The sequence below is a fragment of the Cuculus canorus genome, chromosome 9 (assembly GCF_017976375.1).
Source record: "Cuculus canorus isolate bCucCan1 chromosome 9, bCucCan1.pri, whole genome shotgun sequence".
In the NCBI taxonomy this organism is placed as follows: Eukaryota; Metazoa; Chordata; class Aves; order Cuculiformes; family Cuculidae; genus Cuculus; species Cuculus canorus.
Genome location: NC_071409.1, coordinates 11,132,239 through 11,150,054, shown reverse-complemented (window position 1 = coordinate 11,150,054; position 17,816 = coordinate 11,132,239).

Genomic DNA, 17,816 nt, shown 5'->3' with positions numbered 1-17,816 from the left:
GTGTTTTCTGTTGCATTTTTTGAGGTGCTTTGTAAACGTTATTCTGTAAAAATACTTCTACCTTGAATTATGCTTGGCCCCAATTTACATTGTAATATTACTGACACTAGCATTTAATTTGTCTGCTTGCCTATGGTCTAAGCGTAGGTAATTTACAAACCTATAGCAATGTTCAGCTTTCCTAAATGGTGGGGAGAACTGCAATTACACCTAAAATGCACTGGTGCACTATGTGTCAGCAAAAAAAAGGACCCACAAAAGACGTAATTACAATGTAATTGCCCACAAGTTCATGAAGTAAACATACATATTAGAAGGCACTCATCTATTTAATTTAAATGACATTACGGATAACATATTGCATAAATAGGAAGCCATTTTTTGACTAGTTAGTATAATAATAGGAGTTGAAATTAAAATGTGGTATATGTATTCCAAAGAGCACTTCAAGGCTGGCATCTGCTCTATGGCTGCTTGCATTATGCTCCATTTCCGGTTTTAAACATTTGAATATAAACACAAATAAATAGTGACACTATTAGGTAGCCCCTAAAAAAAGTTTCAAAGAAACGTTTAGGCTATCTAAAGCCATTTTTATCCAAGAAAAATCTCAGAGACAGCAGCGAAAGTTTCGAGGAGTTGTTTTGGATGAGCAGAATTGTCCAAAGCTATGCAAAATACAAGCTCTATTTAATTTTTATTCATTAGAACATCACTGTAAGGAAAGCAGTATGACTGCAGTCCACTCCCCATTTGAGATGTAAGATGCAATACTCTCTTCTTTCTGCTTGGAGAAGCCTGGATCGGCATCCGTGGTCATCCCACACTGCACCCACCAGAGAATCTGAAGTGTTTGCAAACTTTGATCTTTGAGGCCTAAACTGCATCCTGAATTGCACATTTCCGAGAATTTGGCCTTATAGTTTTCTAATAAATAGCAGCTCAATATGTACATAGTTTATATTTGTTGACTAGAATTAAATGTTCCCTCTGGATCAAATCCCCTCTCACTTGCCCCCTTCTGTCTGACAATTTCCAGCAAGGTACGCTTCGCAGGGATTTAGGGTAAATAACCAGCTTATTCTCATGAAATCTCTGCAACGCTTGCTCTTCGTGCAATGACACAATATCTTCCTGAATAATTTTGTTGGGTTGTTTTCCTGCTTGCTGAGGGGCAGCAGTGTATATTCCCTGCTTCCTCAGCCCTTCATGCAGTGCCCTGGAAAGGTGTCAGGCTCTGTCTCTGCAAGGACATAGAACCGGAATTGCGAGTTTGGGGACTGTATTCTTACAAAAAGCAAATTTGTCCCCTTAGATTATGCTTGCATTGTTAAGAAATTAATTAGAGTAAAAAAAATACACTTTATTTTAAAGAATAAAGCTCTTGTTATAGTCTATGCTCTCCCGGTAAAAAAAGAGTTTGGTTTGAAAATCAAGGAAACATCTGAAGGCTGCTGAAGCCAGCTGTTTAATGGTTTACTTTTCTTGTGTGACCTTATAAGCAGTCTGACACAAACTGCAGAGCAGATTGTTTACTTTTAATCTGTTCATAACAGCTTTTCTTGCCAACTTTTGCAAACAACGTGAATCATAGATTTTTACTTGGGATTCCACTCTGATGAACACAGCTCAGATTTTTTTTGCTTTTACTCTTTCACTGGACAAATATGATGGTGGATTACAAACTTGTTAAGTATTTCAAAACATTGTCTGATACTTTATATTGTACCAGCACTCAACCTAAATTGGTTTAATTCCTTGTACCTGCTGTGTAGTTAGATGAGATCAACTAGACAGACCTTTCCCATTGGTTAAAGGTCAAAAATAGCCTAAAGACATGTTGTTTACAGCACATCATATTGAGAAATATACTTTTCATAGAAGGCATGGCCATATTTTCATTAGCAGTGATAAAAAAGCTTAAACAGCTCTGAGGATATAATTAGAGATTATTTTTAATAGCAAACCTGTTTTTAAGAAAACATAGAAGACTAAAAATCACCAGAGAATATTTTCATTATTATTTTACTATAATTATTACTAGATTACATAAAATTTTGTTTTATTTCCCGTTATTTAAGTACATTTGAGAAACCCCAGACACTTCAGAGTAAGAGTCGTCTTCTGATGGCATTTATATAACTGTAAATAACTGCATTGATGTCTGGCCCTATACAAAACTATAAAGGAGTCCCTGATGGCTGAAATGATCACTGACATTGTTCTCTTTTTTCGTTTAACTAGTCGGTTTATTTAAACTTTTCAAATTATTTAATCCCTGCAAAAATAATGAAAGCATTAACTTTTTTTTTGTGCTTTGTGAGGTAATTTTGTAAATTTTTTGTAATCTTTGTTTTGCAGAACTGAATGGCAAACATTAAGTGCATCTTCACAAAGAGCATGAGTTTTTTAAAAGCTTAAGTTAAAAAGAAAGCACAGGCAAGGTTAAGAAATGTAACAGCTGGGTTGCTGGTGTTTGTTTACTTTCGGATGATGAGTTGCATTTTATACTGATCTATAATAGCTGGGATTCAGTGGTCACTAAAATATAGATATCATCATATTTTCAGAGATGGATACTACTTTTTACTTTTTCTTCTAGGAAAAGTTCTCAAAATTATTTGCTAATTAATATAAACATCAAAATGCTCAGCAAACACTTCAGCATTAGATTTTGTATTTAGTTTCCTAGGAAAAAGACTTATTTCTGTGATATTTTTTAGAAAGGATAGACACAACATTTTTTTCACCTTCCTTTTATAGTGGGGCTCAAGTTCTCCATATTTTACTTGAAAATGTTTTATATGGACCTACCAAAACAATTGAGAGTTTTCTTGAAGGATTTAAGCTTAAAAAAATGGCTTTTTTATTTAGCTAAAATGTTGCATGCTGACAATTTCAAACCAAGCTGGCAATACTTTTCTTTTCAGATGTCATATTCATTGGTAGGTGGCTACTTCATTAGTGTGGCTTTTCATTCTGGTGGGAAACCCAGAAAAGGTTCGAGACTCGGAGTTAACCTTTATTTCTTTAAAACTGGGGGTTACATAAACCTAGATTTTTAAATAGTGCGCTTATATTAACTAGAATTTATAGCAATTATGGAAGCTATTCAAGTGGTGTGTTTCAAGGGACCTGGATTTAGAAGCCTGTGTTCCTTTTAAAGTTGGGAAGACACGGGCATCTCCAGGGACGGTTTCATCAAAATTAAGTACAGGATTTCTTTTCAGGAAAAAGAGCTGCTAGAATGGACCATGTGAAACAATGTGTTACTAGCAGATTGAGAGATATGCCTGTGAGATGTGAAAACAATGAGGGTTCTGTGGTGAGGTATTAGTTATGTGGTAGTTAGAATGCCAGTAATGAGTTTGACATTTAATAACCTATAAAGTCCAAGTGCCGTATCTGAAGTAAAAATGGGCATGAAATTTTCCAAAAATAGAGACATTGTTCTGTGGTGTTGACATCCTCCCAACAGTCATATCTGTTCACACAAGTCATGTCTGAGAAGAGGGAATAACATTTTCAGTTTTATATGGCTTGACATCTTCAGAAAACTAGACAGGAAGAGATCTGGTAATTCTGTAATTTACAGCATTAGATAATTAAATCACTGAAAAAGAGGGAAAAAAACCCAAAATGATGATGAAGAGTGACTTTCAGACATTTATGATGGCACATCTGCCTCTTATGTAAAATTCCCAGAGTTTTCATAAAAGATACATGCTCCTGCCTGAATTTATCACAGAGGAGAGCTCTCAGATCCAGTGATCTCCATCCAGCTACTTGAGACATCACACATACACTTACATACTTATTTTGACATGCTTTGACAAATCATGATTAACTAACTTCTTGATGCATTTGTTGGTACTGGTAGATACCATGGTCCTGAGATGTAAAACCAAAGTCAATGATAATGTCAAAGAGCATACATTATTTGGCCTAATTGTTCTTGTTTTACCTTTTTAAACAATTGTTTAATAAAAAAAAAAATAGTGCATATTTTAAAATAATGCCTAAAGGGATTGAGCGGATCTTAAAAATTCAGCAGGTGGAGAGTATGTCTAACACAGGCAGCAGTCCATGTTTATATTTTATATGACAAGAAGCAGTAACTTGGTAATTAAGTAAATATTGTAATAAGTATGTCTCTGACATCTACTTGAAGCTTATAACTCCCCAGGGAACAGATGCTTAATTTGTGGCCGTGATAATAACAACCTAATGAACCTCCCACCTTACTGGATAGCTTAATAAACTTCAAAGAAAACAAAACAAGACACTATGAGTAGAAGTACATCCTTAGCTTTTCATTAAACAAAATGAGCATGAGTCAAGGCCCAGCATGGCTTCCAAAGTTAAAGCTACCAACTACAAAGCAAATGTATGCAGAGAAATGTACAACAAAAGACATAGCTTTTAAACCTCTAGTTGAGTTTCCATAAATGTTGCTTACAAAAGCTACTATTCTCTATGTTAACAAAAAGTTGTGGATATGTTCTTCACTAAATCCTCTTTTCCCATATAATCCACCTTGTGCACTTTATCTCAAGTGTGTTTTATCTAATCTAATCCTGGGCTCATTCATTCTTAGATAGAAGCAACAGGATTATTTCACACTTAAACTGGGCCCAATCTTTCTGTGTCTGTAAGAGGACACCTGGGTAATGAGAAATTATCTATGGAACAAAAGTTAAGCAGATGCTAATAAAAAAATAATTCTTTCAAATACAGCAATTTTTTAAGGAAAAGATAAAATATTTTTATTCAGAAAAATGTTCACAGGACTACATTTTAAAAGAAATGAGCTGACATCATATTTAGTACCAATATTACTTGGTACAAGTTTTGTTAGAAAAAATAAAATTCTGTTTTGGTCACACTAAAGCAACATTGATTTACCTAGATTTACTCTGGATTTTAATGGGTGTAAATTGTGCAGCATATCCAAGCATTAGTTTTTACCAGGTGAAAGAGACCAGTTCACATGCGGTCATATCTTTCTTCCTTGTTCTAAAGCCCTTACTTTAGGGGAAGGAGGCAGAGGGACGTTTTGTGGCTCAGTAAATTAGCTTCAGGGTTATTTTTCCCTTTGTAATAGTGGGCAAAGCATCTCAGAAATAAAACCAAAGCCCTCTACTCCCTCCTGAAGTTGCAGGACATGGTTTAGTATGAAACAAGTTCAGTCTCTTTGCTTGTCTCAGCAGAAACATTACATAAAAATATGTATGTGTGCATGTATAGCTGTTTTATCTGTACATATATGTATATATCTGTCTTGTATGTCTCTTTTGGCTTGTAGAGACCACAAGATCACCTCAAATATTGTTTTTTATCTCTCCAGTGTGTATCAGACTCCCAATGAAAGGTGTGAAGGCAGAGCAAAAATTTACTGTCTTAAAACAGTGGACCAGTTCCTCAGGTGACATAAACTGGTATAGTAAGTAATTACTTTCCGATCACTCCCTCCATCCCTTTTGTCAACAGCCTCCTCGTGGACCAACGTACAACAGCAGAGAATATGTCCCTGTGGACCCAATGGGGCCGCGGTCTGTTGACTTGACTTTCTGAATGGCGATTCTTTGAGCTTTCTTCTCTCCAAAGCACAGCAGAAGTACGGTATGTAAGTAGTTTCACAGGGTTCAGGTGAATACATTACTTGAATTATTACAGTAGAGATTGAAAACAGATACACATTCAAAAGAAAAAGTAATTAAAAAGTAGACACGATCTAAATGCTCAGGCCTCAGGACACAGATTAATCTTCTGCCTAACTGGCTAATAAGGAAGAATTATCCAGCAGGTTATCATAGAGCTGCACTGGAGAGGTTTTGTTCTTTTTTTCCTTTGCAATATATGGTAGTACATGATGTCAGTCACAGAACAAAAGATTGAATGGTCAACAGATGCGGGATTTTTATAGTATGTCTTGCTAAGGTGTAAAGATGAATCTGGAGTTTACGCTGGGCTTGCAGTTTGTGAAGGGAGAGTTCCAGTGCTGAGGGTTTTCAGTTTCCCCAGATGTGCCCAGGGAACTGAGAGTGCTCAGCATCTTGTAAAGGTGCCAATCCATGGCTTGGTAAAAGAAAGCAAGACAATCAGATCCAGAAGTCTGTTTTCCTAAAGCACGCAAAAAAAAGTGGTCTAGCTTTAACATTTTAAGTTATTACTTAACCCACAATCCATGCTTTGGAGAAGCAGTGACGCCCTAGCAAGGTGAAGCTTCAGCGTGGAATTTTATTTTCAAAGCTAAAATGCCGTACTGAGAACTGAAGTGAAAAGCTTTAAATGCCTTCTTTTTTGAACTGTAAACAAATGAAGTCATATCAATTCTCAAGGCTTGTAAGCCAATTTCAGACTGGCTTCTAGGTCAAGCTGTATGAAAAGCCATTATTTTAGAGAGTATTTCCAGACAGGCTTAAAAATAAATAAATGCTTCATTACATGGGTGGAAACAGTCAATTGTGGATTAAAATTTTGTTTGCCTCAAATAAAAATTTTGATCCTTTAGATACAAAATTAAATAAATTAAATCAATTTTCTCTATTTTTTTGGTGAAAGCATTGAAAAGTTTCCATTGGAATTTTGTTTTTCCCTGAACACATAGGCACATTTTCCGAAGTGGAATAACTCCCAGATTAGTGAAAATTAATTAATTGGGAATGGCTGCCAAACTACTCCTGTGTGGGACAGCTCACTTGTACATTATTTATCTAACAATTTGATGGAGCGTATTCTCCCCTAGATATGCTTCTGATAAGATCCTGTAGATGTATTAAAAGGCAAATGCAAATAAATAGAAAGGCAAAATCAGAATGATACTAACACTGATGGATGACAGTATGAAAATAATACTCGTTTTTCCCCATAAGCATTTAGCTGTATTGAAACAGTTCCTTTCACTTCCAATAAGGCAAACTTTGCTGCCCATCTTCATCTCTCTAACTCTTCCTAGATGGTGGGATGATACCAATACTCTTACCAAAAAGGAGGAGGTTGGGAAAACAGATGCATAAATTTCCAAATATTAGTAATGTATAATTAATAATCTTTTTAGAAATGACTGAACATGGAACAGCAATTCTTTGTCACCTGCAGGAATTCCTCTAACCAAGGAAACATGCAGATCGATTTAGTGAATTATCCCTCTCAACGCTGGGAGAAGTTATTCAGTACCTACAATTTAATGTTATTTAACCCAGGATGTGTTACCCAGGATATCTGCAGGAAAGGGTTCATAGTTTTTTTGACTTGTCATCTAGCAGCAATTAAGAGAAATGCAAACAAAGCTAAGGCTGTTGAAGAGGCAAAATGAAATTTTAAATTAACTTCATGTATACATGAAAGAATTAAATAGCAGTAAAACTGAAAATCTCAAGGTCTTCAAAAATATTTTAAAGGCAGTTTTTGCTTTTTGCTGTAAAGCATTTGTCAATTTAAAGCATGATTATTAAACTTACTTGCATGGGTGTTTCCATTTTTTTATGATAAAATGATGCTTCAAATAGAGCTATGCTCTTAAATAATACTTAAATTGTAAATAGAAGATATGCGACTGTAAGCCTTTAGGCACAAAAATAAACACTGAAATGACATGATATTCAAGCAGATCAGTTAACTTTGTTGGCTTCTTTCATAAAGTTCCAAAAGTATAGTAGCTGAGAAGAGATTTAATGGAACAAAGATCACCCTTAAGTACTCAAGACTCAACAAAAACAAAATCTGTTTGCTGTGGGTGGTAATTTGTGTTGCTTTTCTCTTTTAACTGAATAATGCAATAAAAAAATGGCTGTTTCTCTTGGAACAATGGAGCTGTTTTAAAGCTGATAATCCTGTACTGTGTGGATGGAAAAAAAATGCTTTGATACAGTGATTCAGAACTGTCACGACAAAAGGTTCTGCACCAATATTATTGACAATTCTTGATTAGTTAAAAATTATTTTTTCTTTCTCCTGTATAACGGCCCTCCAGCCATGCAATGTCCCTATGTGTTTTTTGGATGCAAAGTCTAAGAAATTAAAAAATTACAGGCAAAGCATTACAGGGATAAATAAGACAGAGGTGTGCATGTATATCTATAAAGTATAGTTATATATGCATACATATATATCTATATGCCTAATCCTATCTATTTCTACGCTCTGCTGTTTGCTCTGCTGACCAATAGATAGTGTTAATTATCTGTGTATAGGTACATGTATGAGAAAGGCAGAACAGATGTCCATGATTATGTAAGTTATGGTAATTAACAGTACATAAATGAAACAAGTTTGTTTTTGTTAATGTGTCACTTACACACTGCTCCTCTTGAGCATTGGGTTACATCCTGTACATGATCGCCTTATTGTCTACTGTCATAAAAATTCTGATTTTGTTCCTGAGCAGCCACAGAATGGGACTTGCCAGCTGTCATGGAAAATGTATTCAGTTTCATTTCCACTTAATTTATCTAATCTTAATTCTATTATTATTTTATTACAATTATTTAAGTGCTTAGGGCAACAATCTAAAGTAAAAACAAATAAACAGTAGGAGTTCCAGATAATTTGTAAGTGATCTGAAAGGTCTAATGGAAACAACATCATTATTGCCGTTTTATTTTTTGAAGGTTAATATTATAGAAGCTTCATCATTGCTGCTATAGTTAACAGTTTGTCAACACTGACATGTTAAATTCCTGCTTCACAAGATTGATGCCTAAACTATAAAAACTCACTCTGGACAGGAAAAAAAAAAAAAAGTTGTGAAACAGTGCTAAGATGTTCAAAACCTTGTAACTACAGGCCTCATATCACCTCCATTTTCAGCACTATCAACTTGAAACACAAGAGCATTCAAGCCCGTGATTAAACCCATTTCTGTTCTGCTCAACACTTTCATGCAAAGGTACCCGCTAGCTTCCTGGACTGCAATGAAATCTGAACACGGCCTTAGAGATCTGATAGTCCAAGTGTTGCATGGAATGGAGATGAACTTCTGGTTTGACGTCCTGAGCTGAACTCTTCATCCTTCCTCACCTTTTTCGGGAAAAAACGTGAGTAGCTACATTCAAAGCAATACGTAGCAATCTCCTATCTGGCATTTGAAGTATGGATTTGTTGGGTTTTATGCTTAAGCATGAGCTTAGCTTCCATTTAGTCTCTGAATCCAGTCACTGTTGCTCTCACAAATATGACAGCCACCCTGCGTACTGAGTCTGTCTAACCACAGACTCCTCATTACCACTCATTTAATTCTCCATCACCCTTGTTGTTTCATCTTGATCCTCCCTATAACATGGCTGATTCAGGGTGCCTTGCAGAGTGATTTGGGTTCTGATTTTCTCTTTCTAAAGCAATTAGTTATTTATTTCTCATATTCCAATCTTGTTTTATCTTTTTTTTCTCTTTTTCCTTCTTTTCTTACTCAGCCTTTAGACAGCATGATATATGTTCCACTGTGTTTATGCAGCTAAACCACATGTATGTAAAGGAGCAATAAATCAGTTTATTGAAACTTAAGAAATTACTAATGCATAATTTTAACCCTATTCTAGAAATTTCAGGTAACTATGAAACTATTAAATTCAAGTATTCCATGGATCACATAATCACATAGCATTTTAAGTTCATCTGCTGTCTAAAAAGAAATTGCTGCAGGGTATGCTAGGCCTGATCTAGCCACCACTGAATCTGATCCAATGTTTTCTATTAAGACAACAATACAATAATTATCACCATACACATAAAAGTGAGTGGCTGAATCTGGGGCAATGATAATTCCAAAGGATTTTGCATGACATCTCAGCTTCTAACTTTTGGGAATTTCAGCAGCATTCAGCATTTCTTTAAAAGAAATTTGGATTCAGCTGGAGATAAGCAGCTGCAGATAATGTTATTTGTCTAAATTATTCCTCTTTCCATCCAAGAGCAGCAGTTACAATGCAGAAAGCGGCAAAATTCCACAGTGATGACTCCAAAAGTCATTTATTTAGAAACTGAAACTTGACTTTGTTTTCTTGCAGAAACCAAGTGTGTTAGTTTGGTTTGGATATGGTGTGTTGACAAAGGGTGGGTTGTTTTTACTTTTTGTCTAAACATGGTTGGGGAGATAGAAAAAAATAATCTGTCCTGAGAGCAAACAATGATCCAAACTCATTGTTTGCTTGAAATGGCTGACCTTGCTAGGAATGTATAGCTGCACAGATGATCGCGTCTCCAGAAGTAGTTAGGAAATTCTAGCAAGTGACTCAATGCCTGTGAGAGCAGAAGTGAGGCTCTTCCTTTGTGCTCTGATCCAGAAGCAGTGTGTCCCTGGTAGGCAAGCAGTGAGCTTGGGGAAGTCTACTCTGCAAAACCCAGGTCTCCTCCTATTGAAGTTCTTCTGAGGGGAAATGATATTCTTTGTCTCTAAAGGCAGTAGGGAAAGGAAAAATGAGACAAAATCCATGCCCCCTGTAGTGTCACAGCCTGTCACCCTGGGAGTCACCTTATTCTTAGGAGTTTGCCACAGTGCAGCACCTGAGCAGGTGAGAGCGGTAGCCATGGACACCCTGTCCGTGGGGCTGGAGCTTTCATCTCCGACCCTGTTTTCTCGTGATGGAAGATACTTTCCCTCCTCTCATTGGCGTGAGAAATCTGCGAGGCTGTGACACAGAAATCACCTTGTAGCTAGCTATTAAGAAAGTTTAGCAAATTGACTGCTGCTAAAATAAGAGATATGAAAGTGCCATCTGCAGTTCAGTCACACGGGGCAAATCTCTCAGGCCTTACACAGTCAGAACACCCATGGAGCGCGCACGGCAGGAGCTGACCTGCAGGATAATAGGGATGCATACTGAATAAATCGGAAGTAACACCTGGTCTTTATCTGGAAAATTACCATTTTTTAGGCCAATCTTCAAAGCTGAACATTTCTTTAGGACTCTAGAGCCATTGAGGAGGCAGACAAAAGGAAGAGAGTCATGGAGAGGCATGTAAAAGCTGTAGACCCAGCAGAAAGGGCGGGAGAGTAGGGAAGAAGGCTGGGGGAACAGGAGTTAAAACCTCAGTATAAAATTCCAGTTCTTCCTGTGCAGATCAGTTTTTCCAAGGGTGAAAGGAAAATGAATTTCCCAATGCATTTCAGTGATTTCATTACACAATTACATGCTTGCCTAAACTTTAGCCACATACTGTTACCCATCCTTGCAAGTAATCAGTTTTTGATCTGTGTTTTACAACGTGTACTTAGTTTAAACATAAAATACATTCATGTCTGTGTGTGCAAAGAGACACATTTATTAAACTCTTTGCACTATTTCTCCTTCTAGATGTAGGGAAGGCATCATTTCTGGGTAAACATACATACAGCAGAGGAAGAATTATGAATCTTAGAAGCATCCAACACATGTTAAGTACATATATCTAATTAAGAGAAAATTCCACTTTCCTACATTAGTACTCAAGTTTCCAAACAGATGCTCAACTCATTACACCCAGGTGCAAAAGAGACCGTTGAACAGCTCAACTGGAGGGGTGTTTGCAGTATACTTGGCAATTCCATTCTCACAGATATCTCGCTCTAGTGTGAGACTGATCCAGCATAACGTATGAATAGGCTGAAGTTAGTAGAACTACTCAAATGCTTAAAATTTCACACTTTCTCAAATACTTACTTTTCTGGATCAGACTGTTGTGAATAATCAGGCCTGCAGCTTCTTGTACTGTACTGTGGGTGATCAGGTCATAAAAATGAGAATGCCACCTTTGTAGAGACTTAGCAGTCATAAAATGCAAGCTGATCATCAGCCTAATTGCATGTCATCCTTTCCTAAATCAAATTAGTCACAAATGCTTATCAATTGAGCCCTAAAATCCTGACTTAGTTTGAAAATATAAGAGTTTCTATTAAGGTTATCTTGGAGGCCCAATAAAAAAATCCCAAACATACCAGCTTTTAATATATCTAGTGACACTGCCTAACAGCTAAGGGAAAGCATCAGGGAGAATTTCTGTGTAAACTTATAATCTTTTCAAGACCAAGTCAGCTAGATGACCTACAGCATTGGAATCTGCTGTCATTGCCAGGAGCCACCCTCAATATTGTTGCCTTGTTTTGTCTTCGCTAACGCAGAGCTCTGTGCCAGCTGTTAGTATTTTGAGTAAATTTATGCAGTTTTTATTTGCACAGGCAGGAAATATCCTTCTCATCTGCTGGTGGCACCAAGTCTACTCAGACTGAGCTTTTCTATGTAGTCTGATGTGAGCTGTAGAGGGTATGTCAGCCTCCAGGTAGTACCATTAGTCCCAGAAAACCTCTACAAGCAGTTCATAGGCAATAGGGTGCTACTGTCCCAGGACAGCAAGCGTGTGCATAAGTATTTACTCAACTTTGTACAATATTCTTCGGTGCAAAGCAAGGAGCCAAAGCCGTGGTCTCTTAGCATCCCAGTGATATGCCACATTAAATCAGGCAGATACTTCAGCACTTTCTGTGCAGTGTTGTAATCAGAACTGCATGTTACGTCTTTGCAGAGATACTTCTTGAGACATCAAATGTAGAATATGTCTTAGTATGTAATAGGTTTAGCTTTATAATATGTCTTGGCTGAACAAATAATTTCTGGTTTACATTTCTGTTCACCTGTCTCTTCTGCTACCAGAATTATTTTTTTTTCCATATTAGTCTCTCAATCCATAATTAAAGGACCAGATCTCTCTCTCTTTTCCATGCACCCATTTCCTATTTTGAAACGTGGAGTAAGGGATAGTGTATAATTTTTTCCTGAGGGGAAAATCCTTTACTCCTAGAGCACTAATAAGGTTATTCAGATTTGCCTCAAATGCCAGGACTTAACATACTTATCCTCTAGTTATCCAGTTAACATTCTGTATTTATTAGATTTTTAGTACAGTATGTGGCATTATAATCAATGCATTATTGACAAAAGCACTTGGATCACACACTATTTATTTACTTATTTATTTACTGACTCTCATTTAGTAAACTTAGTACATACACTGTATTTTCCTGGCACATTCATATACATTATTCAAATAGGGCACGTGGATTGCACAGCAAACCACTGTAATATCTAAGTTATGTCACAAGCCTTTCTGTAAACTGTTGATCATTAACCTGTTCTCTGCTGCAAAGCTAGCTTGCTACACATGTGTTGGGCAATAACTTGTGAAGTTTGGCCATAGTTATACAGCTTTTTTAATGTCTGCTAAAGTAATAACACAAGAAGTATTTTATTGTAACCTGCAGGCACCATAAATACTGAATCTCCAACATTTTTATAACCAGTTATATCAAAGGCAATCTGATTGTCACTCTTTTGCACATAGGATTCTCCCATTAGTAAGCAGTCTTATATTACAGGCATAAAACACTCTTAAGCATTTTAGCTCCCTCAGACTAGCTGCAGCTGTGTCACATTTGTGTTTCCTTATTTTATGTGCAGCAGTTATCTAGATTAAAGTTGGAATAGCATAGCACTCCACTAGATGACAGGCTTGGTTTAAAGCCAGACCACTTAGTGATGCTTATCAAACAATTTTCAGCTACGTACAGTAGCATAATTCAAAAACCTGAGAAGACTCTAAATTATCAGGCTTGCCGTGAAAGATCATTTCTTTTTGGGATGGAAGATTAAAACATTCCCCTCACAAATACATGGAGTCTTCCTAGTCAGAGGCGTCAGTGAAATTATATGATTTCATTTTTCATTTTTTCCATTCATTGAATGAATGTGTAACCCTCATGGTTTTGGACATACACAATCTTACCCAGTCATTTGGGGCCCAGGATGGAAAACATGTCAAATCAGTGGCCCGTGAACTTCAGAAAGTCCTGCTTTCAAAAGCTCATTTTTCTGTTCTTTGTTCTTATGCTCATTTAGTCTTTGGTTGCTTGGTTGTGGTTTCTAAGCTATTAATGACTGATTCAACTCCAGCTGATGGGCTGCCCCAAGGCAGCTATGTGTTAACTTGCAACCCCATTAGATACAAGTTCACCTTGAGCTTCCCATCAGTTAAGGTGGGAGAACCTGTGCTCGTAGATCATCGTGTGTATTTGCAAGAGTGTGATTGCTGATTCATCCTTGAGAGAGGATGCCTCCTGAAAGGCAGAGGGGGAGTTATTCCTATACTCTGCTGAGTATTTGGGCTGATATCATGGCTGGCCTTCTGAGTGGGCTGTTATAGGAAGGAAAACCTGGGTTCACCATCCAATGCCTATCTTTACCTAGTACAAGGAATTTGTTTTAAGTAAAATTACATTTTTTATTAGAAAATCAAATGAAGTGAAATACGCAGAAGGTAGATTGGAACCATGCTCTGAACATATAGGTCTGTCTGTTGCTGCTGTGGAAAAAAAATTGAGAATTGTCCCCTGTACAGAGGAACAGGCCAACAGCCCAACTGAACCACTGCCACCTCTGTCACGGCTTGGGATGTATGGAGTGACCCAAGCTGTGATTACAACTGATTTCTTGCACACTGAGGGATGATAGTTATCTTCTTTTAACTTCAGAGAGAGAGAGAGAGGCAAGGCTCATTGCCTGACCCTACTGACAGAGAGGGAGAGAAACTGGGCTGCTCACTTTCTTTGCTTTCATCATGATTTGAAAGAGATGGCCCTGAGTTTGTAACCCCATACCCCTTCACTCTTTTTGAGTGAAGTGCCTCTTCTGTGAAACTGTAGTTTATTATAAACAAGCTATACACAATAGCAAAAAAAAAGCTAGAGGAAGAATTTAGTAAAAATCCCTAAATGAATGGAGTTAAGAAATGCCAGGTAACTTGAGCATCTGTAGCGATAACATTACAACAGGAACCTTCCTGTGACAAAAGCAAAGAAGAAAATGCATCTTGGTGCTCAGAAAGGTTAAGGAGCTAATGATATGATCTTTGCAAGGTCTGTTTCATTAATTATTCTTTCCTCAGGAAAAAAAGAAAACACAGCCGTCTATCCTTTAGTGTTATGTTGCATGCATTTATATTTTAATGTCCAGTAAAAATGTCCTGCACATTTCCCTTAGCAATATATGTGAGTGTTTTAATGTAACAGGGCCCGATTTTTCACTTTCTGTATTCAGTTGAAATTTTCCCCCTGATATGAGTGACAGCAGAATCTGGCCCTGAATTTTTAGAGGATTGAAACCATCCTTAGAACAGCATATGCTCTTCTCTCCACTTTCTTTGATGACTTCTAACATTCTTTTGATGTGGACTCCAAAAAAGACATTTTCGTCTTTGGTTATATGTGTTTTAAAAGATGAAAAACATTTTATAGCAGAGTAAGAACATTTTGTATTTCAAGCCACAATCCCATTTAAACCAAAACTTGCTAATAACTATTAAATGAAAGTCAAGAAAATGTAGAAGAATAAAAATGTTGGGCAAGTAAAATGAATAACAACTAAACAGACACTCTCCAAACTCATGGAAATACCATACTGTTTGGATCATGAGTGTAGACACATATGATATACACTGACATAGCATAAAAATGTCACGCCCTTGTGTCTGTCTACGATTATGAGCAGTATATTCAAGCAGAGGTCTTGTTTTGAGCATCCTGCTTCTGCTTCTCTGCACTCTGCAGAAAAAGTAGTTAGGAAAAATGGATTGGAGGGTAAATGCCATTTATAACCCAGTGCTTTGGCATGCTGATGATGGAAGGAGGGGTAGCGGCATGTCAGGTTTAGATTCGCTTAGGATTCACTGCCTCAACACTAAGATGAGAGTAAGCTCTGATGAAGTCTACATGAAATAAATCCAGTGGCTAGAGAATTGTGGTAGATACTTGGCAGTCCTGCAAGATACTGAGCAGTCACAGCTCTGATTGACTTTATGGAATATAGCTGGTGGAATGTAATTACATTGTTTAATGTAGTACGCTGGAAAGATGCTCCAGTATTACAATGATATGTGTAATGTAAAAGCTGAGCAAGAATGAAATAGGATAGAACAGAACAGAATAGAGTAGATCAGAACAGAGTAGAACAGAAGAGAGTAAAATTTCCCTTCAGAGGTCAAAAGTATGGCCACAGATCTGAACTGATGAATTTCTTTTTTTTCTTAGTGATTATCAAATATTCTTTAAGAGCTGTGACATCTGTTAAATGTAATTACTTTTGCTTCCATGTGTAAATCAGGTTCTTTCTTAAAAAAAGAGGCAGTTTATACCTAAATTAACTACTTTTATCTGCAATTTGCAAGTTAAGGTGTATGTAAAGCCTGTGGCTATAGTAAAGGTTCAGCTGTGCCTCCTAGGCACTGTGTTAATTAAAGGGTGATGTGGATTCATACTACTCTGAGGGGAACTCTGCAAGGGATTATACCTTAGTGAGGCACAGTGCCTCCAGTGCACCACAGCATGTAAGTAAAATGCACATGCTGTGCACCACCCGCGTTGATATCGCTGAGCATCTCAGTGGGCCCATCTCCTTCCCACAGTTCCTCTTCCACTTTGCTGGGGTTCACATCTAGGGAGCACCAGGAAGATGCAGTCCTGGCACTCGGGACCAAGTCCTGCATGTCAAGGGAGAGATGGTGCTGACATCCTTATTGTTGCTGATAACTATTCAGAGGCTGGATACAATCTGGCTAAGGATAAACAGAAATTGCCAAGTGTCATTCCCCAGTTATAGTTTCTCTTTTTACTCATTGACAGGTCTTTTAAAGCCTGACAGTGTACATGGTGCTTGACAGCTTCTTACATCTTACCTGATCACATCCTATATGGTTGATTTTGACTAATTCTATATCCAGAGTCTCATTTTGTTCTCCTTGATATTTTTCATCAGGGATCATTTTTCCCCAGGGTGGCTCTCTTGACTCAAATGAGGTTTTAGATGTGATTTACCCCTGTGCAAATAAGATCAGCATCAGCCCCATAGACCTTTGGTTTAAAATACTGGCAGTATCCTAAGAACATAGTCCAGTCTCTATGTAAATAATGCCTTTGATTAATTTAATGCACATTTAAGGGTTTTTCAAGACTGTATTACTCACTGGATTAAATGAACATTTTGGTAATATATTATTGTTATTGTATATCCAATAGATCTAATTCAGCCCAGGGTGATTTTTTGATGAACAAATAATAGAGCAGTGAAAATAAGATTTATTATAGAAATGCCCAGACACTTTTATTTATAGTATAATAGTACAAATTGCCACTATAATAAATACTCTTCTGTTATCAAATCATCAGTCTTTTATGGTAATATTGACAAATGATCCCACAGGCAGCATGATATTACTAATGTAATGTATTAACTTTCAATTTTAAATTGGTTATTGGATCTGGTACAATTTTACATTATATGATGCAGTTCAAGTAGAACTTGTGACCTAAATTTGCATACCTGTACAGCAAAATGTGACTACGCATAGTGCTTTAGACTATCTGCTTATGCAATATGAAAACAGTATCCCTCTCAGTCGACAATCCAACATAGATTCATAGATTACATTCACTTAGAGGAAACTCTTAGCAAGGAATGTCTGAAAGGACAATTTGAAAATCATGCAAAAAATTTTCAGTAAGTCATTGTCATTATGTGTCCCAAGAGAGACCAGGTCCATTCTCAAGTATTGATGAAAATAAAAAAAAAATAGAACAGAATGAAAAAAAAAAATTCAGCTCTTGGGGGTTCTTTCCTTACCAGCAGGTGTTAGTTTCATAAGAAGCTGTTCACTATCACTATACAAGAAACAACATTTAATTATGTATATTTGATCTGGAAAAAGTGCAGAGCCAAGGTCCTTTGTAGAGATTCTACATCTGTATAAAGTAAAGTAAAATAAGCAGGCAAGATTAAGAAAATGTTACAAAGGTA